Raw genomic sequence first — 9013 nt, forward strand, 5'->3', positions numbered from 1 at the left:
GCAGAGGTGACTCTTGGTCTTCCTTTCCTGGGGCGGTCCTCATGTGAGCCAGTTTCTTTGTAGCGCTTGATGGTTTTTGCAACTGCACTTGGGGACACTTTCAAAGTTTGCCCAATTTTTCGGACTGACTGACCTTCATTTCTTAAAGTAATGATGGCCACTCGTTTTTCTTTACTTAGCTGCTTTTTTCTTGCCATAATACAAATTCTAACAGTCTATTCAGTAGGACTATCAGCTGTGTATCCACCAGACTTCTACACAACACAACTGATGGTCCCAACCCCATTTAAAAGGCAAGAAATCCCACTTATTAAACCTGACAGGGCACACCTGTGAAGTGAAGACCATTTCCGGTGACTACCTCTTGAAGCTCATCAAGAGAATGCCAAGAGTGTGCAAAGCAGTCATCAAAGCAAAAGGTGGCTACTTTGAAGAACCTAGAATATAAGACATATTTTCAGTTGTTTCACACTTTTTTGTTAAGTATATAATTCCACATGTGTTAATTCATAGTTTTGATGCCTTCAGTGTGAATGTACAATTTTCATAGTCATGAAAATACAGAAAAATCTTTAAATGAGAAGGTGTGTCCAAACTTTTGGTCTGTAGTGTAATAAGATAAAAAATTATATAAAAGCAAAAGAAAATATATATATAACAATAGAAAATATAAAAGAAATATAATGAAATAAAATGGAAAATATTAACAATTTAATAAAATATGTAAAAAAATACACAATATATACAAAATAATAAGATAAAATGTCATATACATGCAACAGAAAATATATTAAAATATTATATAATAAAATGCAAACAAAGTAAAATATAAAAAAATTATATAATGAAAGATAATCTAAAGATCGAAAATATTAAAAATGGCATAAAATATGTAAAAAAAAAACAAGATATAAAATGTAATAAGATAAGCTATCAAAAAAGCAATAGAAAATATAAAAAAAATATAAAAATAGAAAATATTAAAAATGTAATAAAATATGTTAAAAAAAATATAAAACAAAATTTGATAACATATATCAAAGCAATAGAAAATACATGATCTATATATGTATTTTCTATTGCTTTTATATAGGTTATTGAATTTAATAAAATGATGCTGTATAATATTCTATGACAAAATATATGTGCTAGTAGTATAATATAATATGGTATAATGGTATAATAAAATAATATAACATAGTATAATTTCATTAATCCGGCATTTGATAATCCAGCAGTGAGGCTGTAGGGAAGCAGCTTTGTCCAGCGCCATATTATGGATCCATCATCCAGGGCCTGTGTGGGGCCGCCTGTCACATCGCGGCCCATGTCACATCGCGGCCCATGTCACATCGCGGCCCATGTCACATCGCGGCCCATGTCACATCGCGGCCCATGTCACATCGCGGCCCATGTCACGCTGACAGCTGGGGACCTTTTTCCCCAACTCTTCCATTCATTAGATGAAGTGCTGTGAACACTGTACAAGCGAGTCCTCACCCCCATGCTAATGACCCTCATTAAAGTGATAAGCACAGGCCCCTGGCATCTGTGCAATGCACAAAGGTCGTGTCCTAACAAAGCACAGAGGGGTCCTAGTCAGAGGCAGCTGTACACTAAAGACGACCTGTCACTCGCCATTAATATGTCATTTTATTACCTGATGTAAATGCCGCTGTCCTCCTGAATCCGGCGATGTTTTTCTTTTCTTCCTGCGCCTCTCCGTTCCTGAGATATGGCCCCTTCTTTCATGTATATAAATCTATTCCTTAGTTTTTCATTTGGGTGTGGTCCTGAAGAAGACCGCCCATAAGAGGTGGGGACCACACCCACTTGTCTAACAAGACTAGATTTATGTACTTGAAAGAAAGGGTCATATCTCAGGAACGGAGGGGAGCAGGAACAAGAGAAAAACATCGCCGGATTCAGGAGAACAGCGGCATTTACACCAATTGCATATTTATGGTGAGTGACAGGTCTTCCTTAAAGGGACACTGAGCCCAGAGTGCGCAGTTTATAAAAGAGCAGCAGCGTTATAAGGGGTGGCAGAAATCCATTCTGCACTGAAGATACGGGAGATAAAGTAGAAATCATGAGGATTATTTCTGTAAGTATCTTCCAGGCTTGAAATGGCTGACAACAGAGAACAGTACAGGAGGAGGTGAGCTGTGACATCACCTATTGTGAATGGTGGATCCCGTGGTATCTACTGTATATAGAGGTGTTATCAGTCATTGTACAGGAGGGGGGAGGAGGTGAGCTGTGACATAATCTATTGTGAGTGGTGGATCCTGTGTTATCAGTCATTGCAATCCTGCCTCTGATGATAAGGAACCTGCTGAAAACTCTTCCTGAAATAAAAGTCTAATAACTCTAGTGTAAGAATTATTATTTTTTTTTTAATAAAGATCATGATATGAAAAAAAACTATTGCCAACAACAACAAAAAAAAAGTATATGTAACATAAAAACCAGATTTAACCAATAGGTGATTTTCTGATGACGCTTTCCCTTTAAGGGCAGAATTGTGCTTTTAATTAGGATAGAAGCATTGATGGCTGTAATCTTATCATACAGTGTGCCGCCCAGACAATTACTGATTACATCACATCATAATGACGACCGTCTGTGACCTGACACAGAAACATCAGATCACAAGGAGGGGAAAATGAGCCCAAACACAACAACAACAACAATAAGGACGCATCCCATAAAAACCTATAATAAATAAAACCGCACACTGCATCACACGTGACACGTCCTATTTATAGGGTTCACACCTAATAAAGGATCATTATGTTAATACCATATAAATTAGGTTTACGTCATGAGAAAGGCATAAAATGTAAGAGTAGCAAAAATAGTGTAATAAATCCATAAAGAGATAATGACAGATCCTAACCCCATCAGGAACGGAGAAGGGACAGGCGACTGCTGGCAGCCAAGACCAGAGGAGGAAGGTCGGCCAAACCTGCGGCTACTGGCTGCATCAGCCGACAGCAATGTGTATGGGGGACCCCCGACTGCCCCCAAAAGGTGATGTTAGGGGAAGAAGGAGCCAGCACAAGGAATTTCCAGCCGCCGATCATCTTGTTCTCAAAAAGAAAAACCGGAAGAGAGATCAAAGATCACAGAAGAATTCGGCCGAGCAGGACGTTACTGTATATGGGGGAGTCGGGCGAGATAGCAGCCACTGAATGAAGACATCAAAGCATTGTACTGTAGGGCCCTGGGCAAAAATAACAATGAAGACTAGGCTCTCAGCCTACAAAACATTACAGCACCAAACCACTGGACACCAGGGACTAGGGATCCCAACTACAAGGAACCAGGTCTAAAAACAACTGAACATGAGGGACCAAGGCTTCAAACCACTAGGGACTGGGTTTACAATCCACTGGACACCAGAGACTAGGGATCCAAACTTCTAAGGACTGAGTCTGAAAATTACGGTACACCAGGGACTAAGACACCAAACAATTGGACATCAGGGACTAAGACGGGAAACCACTGGGCACCATCGAATGGGACACCAAACCACTTGATACCAGGGACTAAGACAACAAACCAGTGGACACCAGGGACTAAGACACCAAACCACTGGACACCAGGGACTAAGACACCAAACCACTGGACACAATGGAATGGGACACCAAACGACTTGATACCAGGGAATAAGACAACAAACCAGTGGACACAAAGGACTGAGAACTAAACCCTAAATGGGGGTAACAGGCCACTTTGAAGACACAAAAGACTTGGGTGACAAATCACTGACTACCTGACTGGGACACCAAACCAGTGAACACCAGGGACTAAGATAACAAACCACTGGACACCAGGGACGAAGGCAACAAACCACTGGACACAATGGAATGGGACACCAAACCACTTGATACCAGGGACTAAGACACCAAACCACTGGACACAATGGAATGGGACACCAAACTACTTGATACCAGGGACTAAGATAACAAACCACTGGACACCAGGGACGAAGGCAACAAACCACTAGACACCAGAGACTGACACCAAACCACTAGACACCAGGGACTAATGATCCGAGCACACGTCACTCGCTGACAGCTCCCCGCAGCTGCCGATGCCTTACACCAGCTCCTGACCTCCTGGTGCCTCCTAATGACCAGGGCACACATCATTCGCTGACTGCTCCCCGCAGCTGCCAGTGCCTTACACCAGCTCCTGACCTCCCGGTGCCTCCTAATGACCAGGGCACACATCACTCGCTGTCTGCTCCCCGCAGCTGCCGGGGCCTTACACCAGCTCCTGACCTCCTGGTGCCTCCTGGTGACCAGAGCACACATCACTCGCTGACTGCTCCCCACAGCTGCCGGGGCCTTACACCAGCTCCTGACCTCCCGGTGCCTCCTGAAGACCAGGGCACACATCACTCGCTGACTGCTCCCAGCAGCTGCCGGCGCCTTACACCAGCTCCTGACCTCCCGATGCCTTCTGATGACCAGGGCACACATCACTCGCTGACTGCTCCCCTCAGCTGCCGGCGCCTTACACCAGCTCCTGACCTCCCGGTGCCTCCTGGTGACCAGGGCACACATCACTCGCTGACTGCTCCCCACAGCTGCCGGTGCCTTACACCAGCTCCTGACCTCCCGGTGCCTCCTAATGACCAGGGCACACATCACTCGCTGACTGCTCCCCACAGCTGCCGGGGCCTTACACCAGCTCCTGACCTCCTCGTGCCTCCTGGTGACCAGGGTACACATCACTCGCTGACTGCTCCCCGCAGCTGCCGGGGCCTTACACCAGCTCCTGACCTCCTGGTGCCTCCTGGTGACCAGGGCACACATCACTCGCTGACTGCTCCCCACAGCTGCCGGGGCCTTACACCAGCTCCTGACCTCCCGGTGCCTCCTGAAGACCAGGGCACACATCACTCGCTGACTGCTCCCAGCAGCTGCCGGCGCCTTACACCAGCTCCTGACCTCCCGATGCCTTCTGATGACCAGGGCACACATCACTCGCTGACTGCTCCCAGCAGCTGCCGGCGCCTTACACCAGCTCCTGACCTCCCGGTGCCTCCTGGTGACCAGGGCACACATCACTCGCTGACTGCTCCCTGCAGCTGCTGGCGCCTTACACCAACTCCTGACCTCCCCGTGCCTCCTGGTGACCAGGGCACACATCACTTGCTGACTGCTCCCCGCAGCTGCCGGCGCTTTACACCAGCTCCTGACCTCCCGATGCCTCCTGGTGACCAGGGCACACATCACTCGCTGATTGATCCCTGCAGCTGCTGGCGCTTTACACCAGCTCCTAACCTCCCGGTGCCTCCTGGTGACCAGGGCACACATCACTCGCTGACTGCTCCCTGCAGCTGCTGGCGCCTTACACCAACTCCTGACCTCCCCGTGCCTCCTGGTGACCAGGGCACACATCACTTGCTGACTGCTCCCCGCAGCTGCCGGCGCTTTACACCAGCTCCTGACCTCCCGATGCCTCCTGGTGACCAGGGCACACATCACTCGCTGATTGATCCCTGCAGCTGCTGGCGCCTTACACCAGCTCCTGACCTCCCGGTGCCTCCTGGTGACCAGGGCACACATCACTCGCTGACTGCTTCCAGCAGCTGCTGGCGCCTTACACCAGCTCCTGACCTCCTGGTGCCTCCTGGTGACCAGGGCACACATCACTCGCTGACTGCTCCCCACAGCTGCCGGCGCCTTACACCAGCTCCTGACCTCCCGATGCCTCCTGGTGAACAGGGCACACATCGCTCGCTGACTGCTCCCTGCAGCTGCTGGCGCCTTACACCAGCTCCTGACCTCCCGATGCCTCCTGGTGACCAGGGCACACATCACTCGCTGACTGCTCCCAGCAGCTGCTGGCGCCTTACACCAGCTCCTGACCTCCCGGTGCCTCCTGGTGACCAGGGCACACATCACTTGCTGACTGCTCCCTGCAGCTGCTGGCGCTTTACACCAGCTCCTGACCTCCCGATGCCTCCTGGTGACCAGGGCACACATCACTTGCTGACTGCTCCCCACAGCTGCCGGCGCTTTACACCAGCTCCTGACCTTTCGATGCCTCCTGGTGACCAGGGCACACATCACTCGCTGACTGCTCCCCACAGCTGCCGGCGCCTTACACCAGCTCCTGACCTTTCGATGCCTCCTGGGAACTGGCACTTTGGTTGCAGAGGAAACAGATGCAAATCCACCTGTCCTGCAGCTCTCATATTCCCAGCTGTATAAGAGGGGATAAATATAACCCCCAAAGTGACAGGGGGGACACAAGCCGCCACTACATGAGCCCACCCTCTGTACAGACAATAGTAAGTGACCCCTCCGGGATCTTGTATACAGCCATACGGATAACGTAGAGAATAACGTATGTTACCCAGCTCGCCGCAGACCTGTACAACCCCATCTCGATTCTTGTTAACGATCTGGCTATGTTATCGGTGTAGGTGTCAGTCTGCACTGTCGTTCTGGCATTAGATTCATTGAAGAATCTTTAATTTACCCCAAAATTAAGACAGAAGTGTACGCCAGTCCACGAGTGGAGCACATCTGTCACCGCAGGGGCAAGATACCTCAAAGATGCACCAAATTCATTAAAAAGGTGTACACCTCTTAAAGGGGTTGTCCACATGCATGCTGCTACATCTCTTTGTTTCTCTGCACATTCAACCGGATGTGGTCACAAATCAGCCCCTTACAAACTCACTGTCAGAAGGAGCTCACTGACGGAATCTCAGTTAACTCATTTTGCAGCCAAAAATCTGTTGTTGTTTTTTTTTTTAGCATTTAAGTATATAAAAAAAAAATGGCTGCAGTAGTGGACACAGGTAGTTTTTTTGCTCTTATCAGTTCTTTATGTCTTCACTCGTCACGTTCTTCTGTGACGTTTGTCTTGACGCTCCAGGATTGTTTTTTGGCACCGGACCCAGCAGCTGCCTATAGGGGGCGTACAGCTGGATGGAGGGTTTGGAAGTAGGGGGTCTCCGCTCAGCAAGAGCTGAATTAGCTCAGAAAGTTCCCAGGAGGCGAAGAATGATGAAAAAAACATTAAGAAAGCGAAGGAAGAAAGAGGAAACAATGTCCCCCACTGCCGTCCCGGGGGTCTGCAGTCCTCGTGTACATACACATGGGCACTACATACGTGACCCGTCTGGGAAATGGTAACAGGAAAGCAGCAGATCATTGAAGTAAATGTAAAAGAGGTCAGATGTCAGGAGTGGCTGATACCAGGGAGCAATAGACAGTACGGGAAATGGGCTTATGCAGGAAGGTGCCATGGCTGGATATAATGGGCCACATCCTGACACTTTTGGGCCATCAAGAAGTCCACATGGAATGAGTTTGGTGGAGGGGCACAGAAAACTCGGTTCATGGCTCGGAAGTCCCCAGTAACCCGACCCCTTGGTGGTCCTGTGACTATGGGCGCTACATAAGGGGAGCGGTACTGCGAGCTCTCTCCCATAGAAGTGAATGGGAGTTACCTGCAGTACCATTCGCGGCCACTACACAATAGACGGCGCTGTGACACTCCTCCCGCATAGCGATCCCCTCGATCAGCGGAGTCAGATCCCCCCTCCATTCATTCCCAGCAAGCAGAGGGTGGGAAATAAAAATACGGAGGGTCTTAAAGATGTAGTGACACCTTTTAATTTGGGTGATCCGGAGTACCCCTTTAAGCGACTCGCAGGAAGCTGCGCAGTGTGAATGAAGCTGGAATACCAAGTATTATAATAGGGATAATGCAGAGCGGCTGGGTATAATAGTACGGGAGCGTTATAACAGCCCGGAGCGCACCAACTGCCAAACAGGGGGAACCAGTTTGTCGGAGGCTGGGTTTTGTGTCATTTCTCGGCACCATATGTGCCTGTGGTTCTGACATCTCCTCCTGGCTGCAGCTGCTTTTGTGTATCCCCCCCTCGTCCTGCCAATGGGCAGCATTTCCCCAGCGCACACCCCCCCCTTTACGCTGACTATGAATTGTGCAAGTCTGCATTCACCTTCAGCGAGCTCCACATGGGAGCAAAGACAAATATAAACACCCCAGGGCCGGGGGTAGTGCCCGCAACATGGCACCGAGGAAGGGTCCAGGCCAAAAAAAAAGGATTTAAAGGGGTCATAAGTCAGAGGGAAAATTACCAAATGATGCAATATAATGCCACAAAGCAGGACAGAAAATAGCCTGCAACCAGGTGCACCGAGGCTGGTGGCGGCAATTATATGGCAAAGCCCAGACCAGGGGACGGTTATGATGCACATGCCATAGAGCGGACCGGGACATGGGGAGAGGATGCAATGCACATCTATGGCTCCAATGGTCAAGGTGCCCGGGCTGCCCGCAGGGGCATCATCATTACGCCTGGCATATGTGGCGGTGATGTGGACTTACCCAGGGAAGAGGCAGGACGTCCAGAGGTGAGGTCCAGAGGTGAGGTCCAGGGGTGAGGTCCAGAGGCTGCTCCTGATATTAAATCCCAATGCTGGGGCTGGGCACCACTTAGCACCCTGGCATAGGAGTCCAGCGCGGGCAGGTCCTGGTGCCCCCGGCTTCTCTCTCACCGCCGCTTGGCTATAAAGAAGAAAATGATCATTTGTCTGGCAGGATTTCTTTTCTTTGCACGTAGCAATAAGAGAGAGAAGTGTCCTCCCCTCCCCTGCCAATCATCCCCTGCCTGTCTGTATACAGAGGGAGGGCAGAGGGGCCGGGCCCGGAAATGGGCAGGGAGTAGAAAGAGCCAGAGGAGAGGAGGGGGGCACATGGGAGAGAGAGAGAGAGAGAGGGAGGGAGAGAGACAGAGAGAGGGAGGGAGAGACTAAGGGAGGGAGAGAGAGACAGACAGAGGGAGGGAGAGAGCCAGAGGAGAGAGGGAGGGAGAGACTGAGAGAGAGAGACAGACAGAGGGAGGGAGAGAGACAGAGAGAGGGAGAGAGAGACTGAGGGAGGGAGAGAGAGAGACAGACAGAGGGAGGGAGAGAGAGACTAAGGGAGGGAGAGAGAGAGACAGACAGAGGGA

General features: G+C 49.5%; 1 protein-coding gene across 1 annotated transcript in view; it reads right to left on the reverse strand.

The window, feature by feature from the left end:
* The window catches only part of LOC141163909 (RING finger protein 24), a 112086-nt gene extending 103368 nt beyond the window's left edge, over positions 1 to 8718 (reverse strand). The window contains exon 1 of the mRNA XM_073649188.1: positions 8389 to 8718. The gene's annotated coding sequence lies outside the window, so the exon portion shown is untranslated. The remainder of the gene's footprint in view (positions 1 to 8388) is intronic.
* Between the last annotated feature and the right edge of the window lie 295 nt (positions 8719 to 9013).

The sequence above is a fragment of the Phyllobates terribilis genome, unplaced genomic scaffold (assembly GCF_046119375.1).
Source record: "Phyllobates terribilis strain yellow unplaced genomic scaffold, ASM4611937v1 Scaffold_1__5_contigs__length_1240528914, whole genome shotgun sequence".
NCBI lineage: Eukaryota > Metazoa > Chordata > Amphibia > Anura > Dendrobatidae > Phyllobates > Phyllobates terribilis.